Source organism: Podarcis bocagei (genome assembly GCF_964188305.1).
Source record: "Podarcis bocagei genome assembly, chromosome: W".
Lineage (NCBI taxonomy): Eukaryota > Metazoa > Chordata > Lepidosauria > Squamata > Lacertidae > Podarcis > Podarcis bocagei.
This window is the reverse complement of record NC_138131.1, coordinates 61,790,921-61,809,047: the sequence shown is the minus strand read 5'-3', so window position 1 is coordinate 61,809,047 and position 18,127 is coordinate 61,790,921. Positions and strand designations below refer to the sequence as shown.

Sequence of the window (18,127 nt, the reverse complement as noted above, 5' to 3'; positions counted from 1 at the left end):
CCTTAGTGGGAAGAGGATGATCTACACTTAAGCCATGTTGAAGGATAACAGGAATGGAGGTGCAGGGGGGCGGAGCTTAACATATTCACTGCTATCTAGCTAGTGGGTGCCTTTAATTGATATCGGATAGGAAGTCAGTCATTGCAACCAAGCTAAATAGCTCAGAATCCACACCATGCCTCATGCAGACAATTCTTCTTTCCTTTGCAAGTGATCTCGATCACGGAGAGTCCTGGGCCCTGCTACTATGTGGACCCAAGCATTTCCCGTCTAGGGATATGGAGACCAGTTTCATTCCGCATGGTGCAAGAGAGAAAGCGGGCATGTAAGTTGAAAGATGAGAGATACTATGATGGTCAAGATGGGGCTGGAGTGGCATCTGTGCAATTTTGTGATGAAAATGTTTCTTTCTCACCTTGTGCAAAGAAGGCTTGTTGGTCAATCCCTGAACATGAAAGAGAGGGAATGAAAAAGAATGAGTGTGAGTGAATGAGCAGGTGTGTTATGCATGAAAATGGATGTGTGGGAGCATTATGTGTGGAGCTGTGGTCTTAAACCACTGAGTCTCTTGGGCTTGCTGAGCAGAAGGTTGGTGGTTCGAATCCCTGAGACAGGGTGAGCTCCTGTTGCTCTGTTCCAGCTTCTGCCAATCTCGCAGCTTGAAAGCATACCTGTGCAAGTGGATAAATAGGTACTGCTCCAGGGGGGAGGTAAACGGCGTTTCCATGCACTCTGGCTTCTATCACAGTGTCCCGGTGCACCAGAATGCTGGCCACATGACCTGAAGTGAGATGAGCGCCACACCGCATAGACGCCTTTGACTATGTATGTAAGGTCCTTTACCTTACATTTACCTTTTACCTGCATGCATGTGGATTTGTGTATGAATGACAGAGAGCAGGGGTAGACTTTGGTAATACGGTTTTCTAAGTGAGGACAAAATTTGGCACTTCCCCCAATATATTTTATTTCCACAGTAATTCCTTTTGGTACAGTTGCTTTTTAATGGGGTTTCTCAGTAGGTACCCACATGAATATAAGTATTAATTATTACTATTATTATTACTATTATTATTGCTACTACCAATATTATTATTACTATTATTATTATTTTATGCCCCCTTGGCTCAGCACCCTGAGCAGGGGAACAGCCTGCACTGCCCTAGATCTGGCACTACAGAGAGAAGCATATGAAAAAGAGACAGGTGGCCTCACCCTCTTTTTTTATCAGCCACACTCACTGTTTGTCCCAGCCCCACTGGTTTGCAGGCCCTGGAAGGTTGACTGCATGGGAGTGTTGTCCATAGGCTGTAAAAGTTTATTCACTCTTTGATAAAAAAAATATTTCTGAGTAGGGGGTTTTCAAGAACCAGACAGGAAAACCAGCTATGTACAGAGACCTTACCTAAGTGGGCTGTTTGATGTGGGAGATTGTCTGGGGTGATATCAAAGTGTAGTTTAAAAGTGTCTGTGACGCCCATCCATCCCTCCATTCATTCCATGTGTGTGTGTGATCCCTATTGCTTTCCAGCTATTGGCCTTGACCGAGTGGGGCTGCTCTGGATAAAGGGGCATTCAAGGAACTGGGGGAAATATAGTTTTCCTGATTGGTGTTCCACCAAGTCAACTGGGTTGAAAAACACTTTTTACCATTAGGGTGTCTAAGTGTCCTACTTTACAGAGGGCAGTCCTCTAGCCAAAGGGTTCTTCCAATAGTAACACCTTGAACCTGGCCTGGTAGCAAATCAGCAGCCAGTGCAGATCTTTGAGCACAGGTGTTATATGCTGACAAGGTCTCACTCCTGCCAGCAATCATGTTGCAGCATTCTGGTCAATCACGCTGGAAGTCTCATCTTCCTGATGCCAAGGGACCATAAGATGTTGAGCATGTGGCTGATGAACGGACAGAAAGGAGAGCCACCAAAAACAGCATAAGGGAAAACAAGAGGGTCATGTTGCTTTAGAGTCATAATCTAGGAAGTAGTCTGGAGGGTACCTATGGAATTAACAGTAAATGACAGTGAATTGCAAGGGAAGATGTCATGGAAGAGATTAATAGCAGTGCACTCTTAACTCCACAGGTGATGAACTTAGTTGGAAAGGCTGCTAGAAGAGGAGATTGGAGGACAATGCCATGATTTTTAAAAGTGGGGGGGATTTTCAGTCAAGGCAAGGAGGATAGTGCCTCTTCCTCCAACATCCTCAAAAGCACAACAGTTTACAAATGATTCAGCTTAAGAACAAATAGAATTCTCAAATTTAGAGAGAGAAAGAGAGAGAGAATATGCAAGGCTTGTCATCTACAAGGAGGAGCAGAGTATTGTAGCAAATACATGGGGAATGCTTTTCCCTTTCGTTTGAGAAACATCAATGGAAGCTTGGGATCTACTAATAGATCAATAAGTGGGGTTTTTTTACTCCTAACATTAGCAAGTAAAACAGCAACTTAAAAAACAAACAAACCCTGCATGGCAGATTGCTCCTTCTCTTTAAGCCTCAATGTTTCTCACCTGTCAGATTTTACATCCATCATTCCTGCCTCCTCCTGTGCTCCTGTAGGATATGATGTATCTGTTACAATATAGAAGCAATGCGGCCACGAGCTGGTAGCTTGAAAGCAAAACATAATGGGAATGTTGGGACTGTTCCGTGGGAAACAGAGGGACAGTCAATTAACAGTGCAGAGAGCACCGGAATTAGCTGAGAGCGTAATATGAGCTGTACAGGAAGTACAGGTGGAGTTTGTCTCTCGGCTGTTGGAGTTTGAAGAGAGCAGTCGTGTTTTTCTGTAACGCTGCAAAGACAGAAATAAAGGCATGTAAATATGTTTCTGTCTATCTCTTTCCCCTGCCGGGGGGGGGGCAGGAAAGAGGGGGGGTGTTCTTCTCACGCTGAGAAGGATCGCCTATCACGACCTAGCCTGTATCCTGCTGGGGAATGCAGACAGGGAGGTCATCAGGAGATCAAGCCGGGTGCCTAGAGAGTTGCCAGGTTCTCCTAATAAAGGCTTGATTCCCAACATCTGGTAGCAGAGGATGGTTTTGATCCATGAAAGCAACAAGAGAGGTTGATGGAGCGTACTTCATCCTCTGCAAGGAGATAAGGAAGATATGGTAGCGTGCGGATGGAAGCACCGGAGGAGGTGTTTTTGCTGAGCAACGGAACCCCTAAGGTATGCTAATTTTATGGCTGTGAGAGTGAACGCGAATTGAGACATTCTTCGGTTCACTGAGTGTCTGCTTTTGGATGAAACCAGCACTGAAAGAGAGCCACATATTTCGCATACCTGAGTCTTGATAAGCCTGGAATGTCCAGTTGCTAAGCAACGAAACGTCAGTAAAGTGGAAAGTTACCGGCCAACAACGGAAGAGGGGCTGGGACTGTGAGAGGCTGGTAAACAGCGTTTGTTTTGTCTAATATCTCACTGCTCTTGAAAGGACTTTCAAAACAGCCTGTGTTTAACTGCCAAGTGAGGCAGTAAACAGCCAATAGACTCTTGGAATTTTACAGGCTCGAGAGTGAGAGCTGAGGCTTGGATTCAAAATGGATGCCAAGAAGGGAGGAGGCTTACCTTACCCACCTCCACTGACTAATGACAATTATTCCTCATGGTCTGTAAAGATGAAAGCCCTGCTTCAGAATCAGAGGATTTTTGGGGTGATTGAAAACCCCATCCCTGCTGCACCAACGCCAGGTTGGAATTCACAGAATGTGAGAGCCAGGACGGCCATAATTCTCTGTATCTCAGATGATCAACTCGTGCATATTCAGAATTTGCAATGCGCGCGTGAGATTTGGCAAACGCTGCTGTCAGGGGTTCAGGAGCAGAGGCACAGGAAAGGGAGGAAACAGAGAGCGAGGGGGAGGAATCCGGAGGTAATATGAGTGATGACAGCGGCCCGAGATCTCTGAGTCTTTCCAGTGAATCGGAAGATTCACAGAAAGGGGCGCCAGTGGTCAGAGCAAGGGGGGCGCCTAGGGGGACACCCCAGGTAGAAGGGACCAGAGGGGACTCAGAGAGCAGCAGTTGGAAATCGGGACCAGCTTCCCCACCAGAGCGCAGTAGGGGGGAGGGGTCCCAGGTATCGGGATCTGGCGGCTCGCCGCAAGCGGGAGGGCAGGAGTTAGGATTGGCCACACCTCCATCGGGGAGCGAGGAAACGGTCAAGAGGAAGGTTGAAGGCTGCGCGCGCGCGCCAAGTTCAAATGCACAGGAAGCCCGCCGCAAGGAGGGAGAAGAGTCGGGGGGGTCAGCGTCAGAAGAGTCCAGGAAGGAAGAGACCACGGGGGGTAGAGGGACCCAGAGGAGAAAGGAAAGACGGAAGAGGTGGAGTAAGGCTAGAGTATTAAGTTGGTGTACAGGAGGCGGAGACTCAGACGGAGCTTCGCCGGTCTAGCTTCTAAGACGTAGAGCTGCGCGCTGCGGCTTGAAAATGGAAACTGTAGCTCAATAAAGAAGTTTGTACAATACTGCCGGCTAGCGTGGTCCTCTGTGAGCTGGGACCTGGAAGCGGCTCTGACAGCTGCGTAGAATACATCAAAGAGATGCTGGTTCTTCAGCGTTGCTGCATTTTGAAAAGCTGACCAATCTAAGGCTAGTGCCAGATGGAGATGTACAAGCGCATCTGACAGAGATGAAATTCTTACGCCAGCAGATGGCGGAATGCAATTTCCCTCTACAGGAAGACATATTCTGCTTCATGATTATTAACAGCCTTAATCGGACTTATGCTGCTGCATCGTGAGTGTCGGAGAAGGCCTCTCCCTCCTCAGGCTCACTCCATCCGGCCTAGGGGGCGGGGCCCAGGCTCACCTTCGCCACAGCTTTAAGAGGCCTCATTGGGGTCTGGGACATCGCTGCTGCTGCATCGGAGTGTCGGAGAAGGCCTCTCCCTCCTCAGGCTCACTCCATCCGGCCTAGGGGGCGGGGCCCAGGCTCACCCCCGTAATAGCTTTAAGGACACTGGTGCTGCTGCAGCAAATGTTGAAGATGTTTATATATATTTTAAGGTGTTTTAAAGGTGTTTTTATTGTTTACTTTGTTGTACCACCGTGAATGGTGGTTTTTATCTATGTATTTTTGTTTGTTCCGTCTTGTTTTGTTTTTGGGGTTGGACATCGAGTGGGGTGGGGATTGGTTTTGTTTGGGCACAATTGTTTTGGTTGTTTTGTTTTCTAATTTGTAAATGGAGGTTAGTATGAGGCTTGGGATTGCTACCGTGGAGGGGCGAGGGAGGTATGGAGGTGGGGGCAGATGTTATAGGCGAAGGGGATTGAGATACGGATATGCTCGTACCCCTTCCAATCTGCGCCCCATCCCGAGGGACGAGGGTAGGGTGAGCAAGGATTACTCACTTCCTTCACTGGTGTTGTGCAATGCCAGGTCTATAGGCAACAAAACCGCTACCCTGCGAGATTTCTTTACCTCGCAGGGGGTTGACCTGGCTTGTGTGATGGAGACCTGGGTGCGCGAAGGGGTAACTGTTACCTTACGAGAGATGGCGCCCCCGGGTTTCTCCGTCCTCCACCAGTCACGGACTGTGGGCCGGGGGGGAGGGGTGGCAGTATTAATCCGGGAAGATTGTTCTTTCAGGGCTCTACCATCGCCATTGATCCCTGGCATTGAATGTGTTGGCCTAGTGTGGGGCTCCGAGGAGAGCTTGGCTGTCTGGCTGGTATACCGGCCACCTAGCGTACCAGCAGCCACCCTGTCAGGCCTGTTGGAGGCGGTGGCCGGCTGGGCCTTGGAGTTCCCTAACCTATTGGTATTGGGAGACTTCAACTTCCACGCTGATGCCACTCCCTCCTCACAGGCTCTGGACCTGGTGTCTTCCATGGCGACACTAGGGCTCTCCCAGTTTGTTTCGGGCCCCACACATCAAGCAGGCCACACGCTGGATTTGATCTTTGGCGCCGGTATAGATGTGATCATGTCTCCTTCGATGAAGGTGCCATGGTCTGATCACTATGCTCTGAAAGCCAGGATTGATGTTCCACCCCCACCCTGCTTAGGTGGCGAGCCGATTTGGGCTCGCCCGCAGAGGCTGATGGACCCTGATAGATTCCGTCAAGCCTTGCGGGACCTTTCTCCCCCTGGCGACTCATTGACTGAGCTTGTTGAGGGCTGGAATACCCAGCTCCTGGCAGCCATCGATGAGATTGCACCTAAGCGCCCTCTACGACCCCGCAGAAACCGGGCTCCCTGGTTTACCGAGGAGCTTCGGAAAATGAAGCGGGACCTCAGACGGCTAGAGCGAGTATGGCGGGGTGCCCGTGACGGAGCCTCAAGAACATCTTATAGGGTTTTTATGAAAACCTATGAGATGGCAGTGAAGGCCGCTAAGACGTCTTACTTCTCGGCTTGCATTGCATCCGCTAGGTCTCGCCCGGCGCAATTATTTAGTATAATTCGGTCTTTAACATCCCTTGAAGGACAGCCAAATTTAAATAACAATCTGACACACAGCTGTGAGGCATTTGCGAGCTTTTTTGCGGAGAAGGTCCTGTTGCTCCGCCATGACCTCCCTGCCAATTTGGATACAATAAAGGAACTGGAGGCCCCTCGACTGTCCTCGGGTCCAGTATTGGACCACTTTGACCAGATATCTCCAGCCGATGTGGACAGATTCCTCCAAGCTGGAAAGCCCACCACCTGTCCTCTTGACCCGTGCCCGTCATGGCTGATTAGAGCGTGTCCAGACGAGGTGCGGGCCCCCCTGGGGGATATCATCAATTTGTCCCTTGGCACCGGGATATTCCCAGGGGAACTGAAGGAGGCGGTGGTGCGTCCGCTCTTAAAGAAAACATCATTAGATCCCTCAAATCTATCCAATTACCGCCCGGTCTCGAATCTTCCATTCCTGGGTAAGGTGATTGAGAGAGCGGTTGCTGAACAGCTTGGTAGGTTTCTGGATGAAACATCTGCTTTGGATCCATTCCAGTCCGGCTTCCGCGCTGGTCATGGGACCAAGACGGCTCTGGTCGCCCTAACAGATGATCTCTGCAGGCAGCTGGATCGAGGCGGGTCGGGGCTGCTGATTCTTCTAGATCTGTCAGCAGCCTTTGACATGGTCGATCACGAACTCCTGGACCACCGCCTTGCCGACGTGGGGATCCAGGGCACAGTCCTTCAATGGCTGCACTCGTTTCTCTCTGGTCGGGGACAGAGGGTGGCGCTTGGGGGGGAATTGTCATCGCGCCACTCCTTGGTGTGTGGAGTGCCTCAGGGTGCAATTCTCTCCCCTGAAGCGTCAGGCAAAAGTCGTACCAAGTCCCAGGTGAAACCTGCAAAAGACTTCCGGTCAGCACCAGCGACAAATGGCGGATTCCCTCTGAGCTCCGGAGGGAATCGGCTCCACGGGGACAGGGTCTGACCGCTGCGGCGAAGCGGGACCCGAAGAAATCTCAGGCGGGGAAGCCTGAGAACTTGGAGACTCGACGGGCTCCGTTTGCGCCCCCCTTTTTAAAGGCTCCGGAACGGAAAGGGGGTGTGTGGCGCGGAGAGCGCTGATTTCTTTCTGGACAATTGGAAGCTAAAGCAACTACCCGTGAGTAGGAGTAAGCAAGTAATTGGAAGAAAAATTTAGTTAATTTGGCACCGAAACGGGAAAGGCACAAACAGGAAGTCTGCCTCTTCCAACTTGTAAATAGATTAAAGTAAAGAGACTGTAAAGCTGTAACCCTGAAAGACGACTTTTAAAGGTCAAATCCAGCACCAAAAAAGACGACTCCCCTCCGGTTTGCAGGAGTGGAGGGGGGAGAACCGAGCATTATTTTACCTGCAAGAAAAGAGGGTGTAAATATATTTCTGCTGTCTCGGAAAACTGGGAACGGACTGCCTATGACAGGGAAGGTCGACCAGTGGGAAGAATTGTCTGCATGTTAAGGGTAAAGAATATTGACACTTTGAGAAAGATACAGTGTTTATAGATCTGCCTTTGACTATAAAGTAACTTTTTAGAGACACTGAAACTTTTCTAAAAGCATTGAAACTCTGGCTTTTGAGGGATATTGGAACTTTTAAGAACTATACTTGTTTTTAACAGTTGCATAGTGAAGTTGGAAGGGTGTCCCCCTAGAGGAGACTACGTTGTAACAACTATTTTGTCATCAAGTTACCAAGCTCTGGAAAATTACTTTGCAAAACAAACTCACCAAGCGTGTGACTGACCTTGGGCTTGTTATGGCAGATGGGAAAGGGAAGATAGAGCTGGTGAGTGGCATACAGGATAAAACTACCAGATCCGGCAGACAATACAAGACTGATATTACTTTTCAGAGAAGGGCCTCAACATCCGGAGCGGCAGGCACAGTAGGAGCTGCTGCTTCGCAAGTAAAATCAAAAGCTATGTCATCTGAAGAGCTATTGGCTCAGGCACTTGGCAAAATTGATGCATCTTTGGAAAAATTAGCCAAACAGGTTGCAGAGACAAATAAACAAGTAGCTGGGGCCTCAGCAAAAATAGATTTGAACACTCCAAGTATTAATGAACTGGGGAACAAGGTGAACTCCAATACACAGTCCATTGAAAAACTATTAGAGGAATCAGCCTCGACTCGACAGATTGCAGAGGAAGCTAAGGATATTGCAACTGCTGTTCAAGAGAAGATACCACCGGTATATAAGAAATTAGAGGATCACGACCTGACACTCTCTATGATTGAATTACAAAGAAAGGAGAGAAACCTAAGAATTAGAGCAGTACCTGAAAGTGAGAAAGACAACTTGATAGACTTCCTTACAAAGGAATTCACAGACTTTTGGCAACAAGACCTGGGGAAAGATGAATTCAAATGGTGAGTGCATTTAGACTCAGCAAAAGACAAGGAAAGAACAGAGCAAGAGATTGTTTGATCACCTTAAGAACAAAAGAAGAAAGAGATAAAATCTTGAATCTGCACTACCAAAGAACCTTGGAAATTGAAGACTCATTTGTTGAGTCCTTCAAGGATATACCTAAACACATTTTGGATATAAGGGCTTATTATAAAGATCTTGTCGGCCTACTTAGAAGAAATAAAATACTCTTCAGGTGGGAATTTCCCCAAGGTTTATCTTTTAAATACAAAGGAAGGAAAATAAGAATAAGGACAGTGAATGATACAGACAAGTTTCTGAAAGATCACGAGGAGGACTTACAGAAGGAAGTGGAATCAGGAGAGGAGCTGACTGCATCAGGAAAAGGAATTCTAGACATAGCAAACTTGTCATTTGGATTCCCGGGCCCAGGGAAAGACACACCACCGACAGAAGAACAACAACAACTCGGTGCAGTTGGAGGGAAAGCTAAGTAACTTACCATGGCTCTGCAACTTTTAACCTGGAATTGTAATGGACTGAATTCCCCTCGGAAGAGGAAATCTGTTTTTCATGTATTAAGGAAAGAACAATTGGACTTGATTTGTTTAAAAGAAACACATGTAATGAGGCTACACAGGAAAATGCTTATTAATAAGAGATTGGGACAAGAATTTATTTCGTATGACAAAGTTAAAAAGAGAGGCTTGGTGATATATGCAAAGGAGAAATTGCTACCAAAATTTCATAGAATCATAGAGTTGGAAGAGACCACAAGGGCCATTGAGTCCAACCCCCTGCCAAGCAGGAAACACCATCAGAGCACTCCTGACATATGGTTGTCAAGCCTCTGCTTAAAGACCTCCAAAGTAGGAGACTCCACCACACTCCTTGGCAGCAAATTCCACTGTCGAACAGCTCTTACTGTCAGGAAGTTCTTCCTAATGTTTAGGTGGAATCTTCTTTCTTGTAGTTTGGATCCATTGCTACGTGTCCGCTTCTCTGGAGCAGCAGAAAACAACCTTTCTCCCTCCTCTATGTGACATCCTTTTATATATTTGAACATGGCTATCATATCACCCCTTAACCTCCTCTTCTCCAGGCTAAACATGCCCAGCTCCCTTAGCCGTTCCTCATAAGGCATCATTTCCAGGCCTTTGACCATTTTGGTTGCCCTCCTCTGGACACGTTCCAGTTTGTCAGTGTCCTTCTTGAACTGTGGTGCCCAGAACTGGACACAGTACTCCAGGTGAGGTCTGACCAGAGCAGAATACAGTGGCACTATTACTTCCCTTGATCTAGATGCTATACTCCTATTGATGCAGCCCAGAATTGCATTGGCTTTTTTAGCTGCCGCGTCACACTGTTGGCTCATGTCAAGTTTGTGGTCAACCAAGACTCCTAGATCCTTTTCACATGTACTGCTCTCAAGCCAGGTGTCCCCCATCTTGTATTTGTGCCTCTCATTTTTTTTTGCCCAAGTGCAATACTTTACATTTCTCCCTGTTAAAGTTCATCTTGTTTGTTTTGGCCCAGTTCTCTAATCTGTCAAGGTCGTTTTGAAGTGTGATCCTGTCCTCTGGGGTGTTAGCCACCCCTCCCAGTTTGGTGTCATCTGCAAATTTGATCAGGATGCCCTTGAGTCCATCATCCAAGTCGTTGATAAAGATGTTGAATAAGACCGGGCCCAAGACAGAACCCTGTGGCACCCCACTAGTCACTCTTCTCCAGGATGAAGAGGAACCACTTATACCGAAAACAGAGACTGAAAAGACTCAACTTAAGAACTACCGTCCCATATCCTTATTAAATGTGGATTACAAAATTTTTGCTGATATTTTGGCTAAGAGGCTGAAAAAAGTACTGATTGAAGAGATTCATAAGGACCAAGCGGGTTTTCTGCCGGGAAGACATTTATCTGATAATCTGAGGAACGTAATTGACATTTTGGAAAAGTTAGAAGTGAATATAAACACTAAAGCAGTTTTGATATTCGTGGGTGCAGAGAAAGCCTTTGATAATATATCTTGGAGTTTTATGAAAAAGAACTTGCAGGGTATGGGGGTAGGCCAAGGTTTTGAAAATGGTATAGGTGCAATATATTCTGAACAAAAGGCTAAATTAATTGTAAATAATGTGGTTACGGAACAATTTAAGATAGAAAAAGGAACACGACAGGGGTGCCCAATTTCCCCATTGCTTTTTATATCGGTCCTGGAGGTTCTGCTCAATATGATCAGAAGAGACCGGCAGGTTAAAGGTATACAGGTCGGAGCTAAACAATATAAATTGAGAGCATTTGCAGGTAACCTAGTTTTGACGTTACAGGAGCCAGAGTCTAGTACCAAAAGAGTATTAGAATTAATTCAAGAGTTTGGTCAGGTGGCAGGATTTAAATTGAACAAATTAAAAACTAAGGTTTTGGAGAAAAACTTAACATCATTGGAAAGAGAGAAGTTCCAGAATGAAACAGGTTTGACTGTGGTTAAGAAAGTGAAATACTTGGGGATTAATATGACAGCTAAAAATGGAAATTTGTTTAAAGATAACTATGAAAAATGCTGGACGGAAGTTAAAAAAGATTTAGAAATTTGGTCAAACTTGAAGCTTTCCTTGTTAGGTCGAATTGCTGTTATAAAGATGAATGTATTGCCAAGAATGTTATTTTTGTTTCAATCATTGCAAATTTTGGACAAAATGGACTGTTTCAAGAAGTGGCAGAGAGACATTTCTAGATTTGTCTGGCAGGGCAAGAAGCCCAGAATAAAATTTAAAATATTAACTGATGCAAAGGATAGAGGTGGATTTGCCCTGCCAGACTTTAAACTCTACTATGAATCAGCGGCATTTTGCTGGCTGAAAGAATGGCTGCTTCTTGAGAACACAGACATTTTGGATTTAGAAGGTTTTAATAACGTTTTTGGGTGGCATGCATACTTGTGGTATGACAAGGTTAAAGCACATAAAGCATTTAAAAATCATATTGTCAGAAGAGCATTGTTTAATGTCTGGATAAGATATAAAGATTTACTTGAAAATAAAACCCCAAGGTGGTTGTCACCGATGGAAGCAAAGGCCCAGAAAAAGCTCAATATGGAGGCCAAATGGCCGAAATATTGGGAAATTTCGGAACAAGAAGGAGATAAACTGAAATTACAGAGTTTCGAGAAATTAAAAAGTAAAGTGAGAGATTGGCTCCATTATTATCAGATAATGGAGGCCTACAATTTGGATAAAAAAGTTGGCTTCCAGGTGGGAAATACTAAACTGGAAACAGAACTGTTAGAACCCAAAACCAAGATTTTTGTCAAAAATGTATAACTTGCTGTTGAAATGGAATACTCAGGATGAAACGGTTAAATCTGTCATGATTAAATGGGCACAAGATGTTGGACATAATATTAATTTTGCTGACTGGGAACAGTTGTGGACCACCGGAATGAAATTTACGGCATGTAATGTCTTAAGAGAAAATATTATGAAAATGATTTACAGGTGGTACATGACCCCAGTCAAGCTCGCAAAAATCTATCTATCATTTGCCCGATAACAAATGTGGGAAATGTAAAGAAATGGAAGGTACATTCTTTCACCTTTGGTGGACGTGCCCAAAGATTAAGGCTTTCTGGGAGATGATATATAATGAACTGAAAAAGGTATTTAAGTATACCTTCCTGAAAAAAACAGAGGCCTTTCTCCTGGCCAATTGGTGCCAAAGAAGGACAGAACTTTTTTTATGTATGCAACGACAGCAGCAAGAATACTTATTGCAAAGTATTAGAAGACGCAAGATTTGCCCACTTTGGGAGAATGGCAGATGAAGCTGATTGACTGTATGGGACTGGCAGAAATGGCTGGCAGAATCCGTGACCAGGGAGAAGAGTCGGCAGAGGAAGATTGGGAAAAATTTAAGGACTATTTACAAAAATATTGCAAAATTAAGGAATGTTTTAGTATTGCTGTCCATGAGATCTCACCCAGCACTTCCCTAAGTTTTATGAAGTCGGCTTTCTTAAAGTCAAGAAATTGAGTCCTAGTATGCTTGGCTGCTCCTTTCCGCTGTATAGTAAACTTCAGAAGAGCATGATCACTCGCGCCTAATGATCCATCCACATCTACCCCACTAACCAGGTCATCAACATTGGTTAGGACCAGATCTAAAATGGCTGTTCCTCTTGTTGCTTCTCCCACTTTCTGGACAATGAAGTTGTCTGCAAGGCCAGTGAGGAATCTGTTTGACCTTATGCTCTTGGCTGAGTTTGACGTCCAACAAATATCCGGGTAATTGAAGTCCCCCATTACTACTATCTCCCTTCCTTTTGCATGCTTGGCCATCTGTTCCAGGAAGGCATCATCTATGTCCTCCGTTTGGCTTGGGGATCTATAGTAAACTCCCACAATGAGGTCTCTGTTATTCTTCTCTCCCTTAATTTTGACCCAAATGCTCTCACTTTGGCTTTGAGGATCTAAATCTTGGATCTCTTCACAGGTATACACATCCCTGACATATAACGCCACTCCTCCTCCTTTCTTGTCTGGTCTGTTTCTCTGAAATAGATTGTATCCCCCCATTATTACATTCCAATCGTGGGTAGTGTGCAGACTTGCAAGTTTCACAGTCCCTTCTCCTGCAATTTGCAACGTCCTTCCATCAGCCAGGTGGATCTCACCTTCCTGAGGCTTGAAGGAGATAAAGAGATGGCGATCCTTCGAAATGTGGCGCGTACAGCCTGAATCAACAACAAAGCTGCCTTTGGCTGTTGGAGCAGTCCTTACAGCAAGCAAACCCTTGTTTTCCACTGGTGTGGGCTTTTGCAGCTTGCCCCCCTGTTTCTGGTCAGCAGACGTGCCTTTAGCCTTTGGTGAAGCTGAGCCAGCAAACAACGCTTTGTTTTTCCCTTGCGCGGGCTCTTCACCCTCCCTCTGCTCCTGGCCATCTGCAGGCGGCTGCCTGTGTTTACCTTTGCCTTTCCGGCCTCTGCAAAGGCGATGGCCTTGGTTCTCACGAGAACCAGAGCTCTCAGCTGCCGACTCCTTGGCTCCCCCTGGAGGCTGGAATGCTGCCTGGGATGACGTGACGGTCAGCTCCCCCTGCAGCTTGCAACCGGTGCCCTCAGCATCCCTACATTCATTCGCATTCTGGGAAACAGCTAGGACCTCCGATGCAGTCAAACTCTGGGCTGGGATTATTGGCTTGTGAGCTTTCATCAAAGCAGTCCACATCCCACGTGCAGTGGTGTTGCCAGCCAGCGTCTTAATTTCCTCAAGAGATACGGATAGGACTATTACGTCTATCGCTTTCGAATCATGCGATTTCCATCTCTCTGTCAGAGGAACCGGAGGGGGCTCAGAAACGACATGCCACACCCCAAACTGACGCAGCAAACTCTCACACCATTTTGCCCAGGTTTCATAATTCTGCCCATCCAACTTAGGGCATTCAGCATTTGCCTTTGGGCACTGAGTGGCCTCTGAAGCTTCAAAAGCGTGGAAAAACTCCATTCCAGCTTTTACAATTAGCCGTGAGTCTATTTTAACTCGAGAGACTCCTTATCTTGGCAGCCATTAATCACGAAGCCTTTTTGGCTCAGCTCGCAGGCCAATTAGGCCTTGCCGGAGATCAAAGGCTCCTTGCGAGGTAAAACAGAAAAGCGTCCCTTTCCTTTCGCTTTTCCCCCAACATACCTCAAACGCAGTCTGTTGCAGCTTTACTCTCCTGTAGGTGCTATGAATCTGGGCCCGGAACCTTGTTGTTGGGAAACTGCCAGGGAGATAACGTCCATCACGGCCCCCAAGCCGGAGTTCGGAGATTCCATCGGCCTCCCGTAGTCACGCAGATCCAACAGTTAGGGGCACAAAGCCTTTGGAATTCCTAGCCACATTCCAGGGCTTGGTGCACCCTCTTTCAGCAGAAAGCACAGTCAAAAGCTTGCACCGCAGAAGAGCAGAAGAGCATTTTTACAGACTTTATGCTTTTCTGCTCTTCTGCGGTGCAAGCTTTTGACTGTGCTTTCTGCTGAAAGAGGGTGCACCAGCCTAGGAATGCAGCCTGAATTTCCAAAGGCTTTTGTGCCCCTAACTGTTGGATCTGCGTGACTACGGGAGGCCGATGGACGTCCAGAACTCCGGCTTGGGGGCTCATGATGGACACTAATGGATCCAACAGTTAGGGGCACAAAGCCTTTGGAATTCCTAGCCACATTCCAGGGCTTGGTGCACCCTCTTTCAGCAGAAAGCACAGTCAAAAGCTTGCACCGCAGAAGAGCAGAAGAGCATTTTTACAGACTTTATTTAGAACATGAACAGAACAAAAGAAAACACGTCCATTCTCAGTCAGCGTCTCTGACCATCTGACAAAAACGAAAGGAATATCTGAACAAAAACATCCTGTGATCAGGACATGCGCAGACTCTGTGACTCCCCAAAGCCTGCTCCCTTTAAGGTGGAACGGAAATATCCTAACATCCTGCACATTCTCTGAGGACTGACTTTGCTCCTCGTCTTCATATACCTGATCGACTGTAATGAGGGAGAGATCCTCAAATGGAGTCTGCTCTTCGTCTTCCATGCTAGGGGAGAGGACCTCAAAGTGATTGTGTATTTCTAAACAATCAGAGTGAACCCTGGGCCTCCTACTTCTTTGAGTCACGTTTCTCCATATATCTGGCTCCTGTGTTGGTGAACTAGCCTCCTTCTCAGGGGGAGTCCCCTGTCTCCTCCTTGGTGGAGACGGTGTGCTCTGTTGCTTCCAAGAAGAGCTCCAGCTCTCTAATTCTTTGGAGCGTAGCTACATGTTCCTCCAGTTGCTGGACTTTGTCTTTTAAAAGGGCAATCAACATGCAATTACTGCAGGTAAAGCTGCCTGCAACCTTTGGCAAGATGGCAAACATTGCGCAGGAATTGCAGGCGACTGCAGCTGTTCCCTCCCCTTCCATCTTGAGATCGTGTCGTTGGGGGTGGCTACAGAGGTCCTCCATCATAAAAAGCTTGAAGACAGGACAAATAACTCCCCCCCCAAAAAAAAGTCCAGAAGACGACGCAAGTAATCAAAGCTTTTCAGCGAGTGTATGCTGATGTGATTGGTCCTCTAGCACCATCTAGAGGCAATGCAAGATATTATCTTGTGTGTGTGGATTATTTCTCTCATTATGTGTGGGTATATATATTGCAGAAACCACAAGAAGCCTTAGAAAGGTTTAAAGAATTTTGTGACAAGGTTAAGAATGTTCATAATGCTAACATTGATTGTCTTTTCACAGATGAAAAGCCAGTTTTTCTTTTACAGGATTTTCAGGATTTCCTGGATAAGAAAGGGATAAGGCACAAGACACAAGACTGCTGTTTCTGCAGAAGCATGGAACAGAAGTGTCTGTGTGCAAGTGAACAAAGAATTGTAAAATGGCATGAAGGCACAATTGCTGAGTTCACATTTGCCACATGAGTATTGGGCGGAGTCGATATTGTGTTATTGTTAGTCTTGATTGAGAAAGGTTTCAAAAGATTTGGGAAGTTCTCCTTTTGAGAAGCTGTTCCGTAGAAAACCTTGTGTTGCCCATTTTAAGGTTTTTGGGTCTCATGTGAAGACAGAAGCTCCAGGTGGAGTAAAGAATGCTAGAGGCATTTTTGTGGGTTATGAAAAGGGTCTCTACAGAGTAATTTTGTCTGAATCTGGTCAGGTGATTCTCAAAAAATTTCTAGAGAGTGCTCCTGAACAGGAGAGAGTAATTGTTCACACATTTCCCACTGAGGACAATTCAGATGTTGATGATGATTTTACTGATTACAGTGGTACTCAGAGTGACAGTGATAGCTCAAAGAGCTCAGTTGACACAGTCATTGAGAGGAAATCTCACACAATGGCTAGACCTTCACAAATGAAGGATGAACCACTGTTTACTATTGGAACTGGTTCTCCAAAGAGTCCTGAGACTGAACCAGTGAGCAAAGAGGATCAGCACCTCATACGTAGGTCTGAGAGAGTTACAAAGGGTGTACCACCCAAGAGGTATTCAAAAGAGTTTGCTAACTTAGCTGTTGCGTGTGTTACTATTGTTGACAAGTCAAGACAGGTTGAAGCTGTGTCTAAGTCAGAGACAAAGACACAACAGGGAGTTGCTAAGTGTAACACTACATTCCCTAGCCAAGGTCATGCAGATGCACTCATTCCTTGGAAGTCAGACTACCAGAGAGGTACACTGGGGAAACCAGTGGCGGGTAGTTCCAAGGGTGGAACTGAAACAACAGGGGAGTGTTATATGTATAACAACTGTTTGTTTTCTTCTCTGGATCACGCTTTGCTCGCAGCGCACATTGATTCATATGGGGGAGTATGTTACGATATAGAAGCAATGCGGCCGCGAGCTGGTAGCTTGAAAGCAAAACATAATGGGAATGTTGGGACTGTTCCATGGGAAACAGAGGGACAGTCAATTCACAGTGCAGAGGGCGCCGGAATTAGCTGAGAGTGTAATATGAGCTGTACAGGAAGTACAGGTGGAGTTTGTCTCTCGGCTGTTGGAGTTTGAAGAGAGCAGTCGTGTTTTTCTGTAACGCTGCAAAGACAGAAATAAAGGCATGTAAATACGTTTCTGTCTATCTCTTTCCCCTGCCGGGGGGGGGGCAGGAAAGAGGGGTGTGTTCTTCTCACGCTGAGAAGGATCGCCTATCGCGACCTAGCAATGCAGACAGGGAGGTCATCAGGAGATCAAGCCAGGTGCCTGGAGAGTTGCCAGTTTCTCCTGATAAAGGCTTGATTCCCAACAGTATCCACAGGTTTATCCACATGCTCGACAGTGGGGAGCACCAAGTGGGGGGTGTCACCTCCTATCTGCTCTTGGCTTGCAGTTATATCTTGTACGCCTGCCCCAAATGAGTACTACGTGGAGAAGATACACCCACTTGAAGAGTCGAATGCACCAGCGTACACTATGGGCCTTCGAACGCACTACTGGGTGAGCAGCCCAAACCCAGCACCCAACCAATACACCCTTCCACAGACACTGCGTCCAAAGCTGCCTGTCAAACCTGCAGCTCCCTGCCTCTCAATGGCATCCAGTGCCTCTGTGTGGGGCTATGCTAAAGACCTGGTGAGAGGGCCTGGCCCGGCAATGAATACCATACCTGAACCAGATGTTTACCTGTGCCACCAGCCATCCTACAGCATCTCCCAAAGGTTTGCTTCCTCCAGCAAGAACTATACACCAGGACCCCCTGACTACAATGCGGAGCTGGTCACCACCGACAAACCCAGAGCCCCACAGTTCAGTCTTGGGATTCGTCACTCTGAGTATTCTCATGGCACACCTCCAGTTTGTTTACTCAAAGAGTGAG

General features: G+C 46.6%; 1 pseudogene across 1 annotated transcript in view; it reads left to right on the top strand.

The window, feature by feature from the left end:
- Nucleotides 1-18,126, top strand: part of LOC308577993 (protein CIMAP1C-like) — a 28,559-nt pseudogene extending 10,433 nt beyond the window's left edge. Inside the window, exons 4-5 of the transcript in view lie at nt 212-325; nt 17,642-18,126. The product of the transcript in view is annotated as a protein CIMAP1C-like (transcript). The remainder of the gene's footprint in view (nt 1-211; nt 326-17,641) is intronic.
- Nucleotide 18,127: the final 1 nt, after the last annotated feature.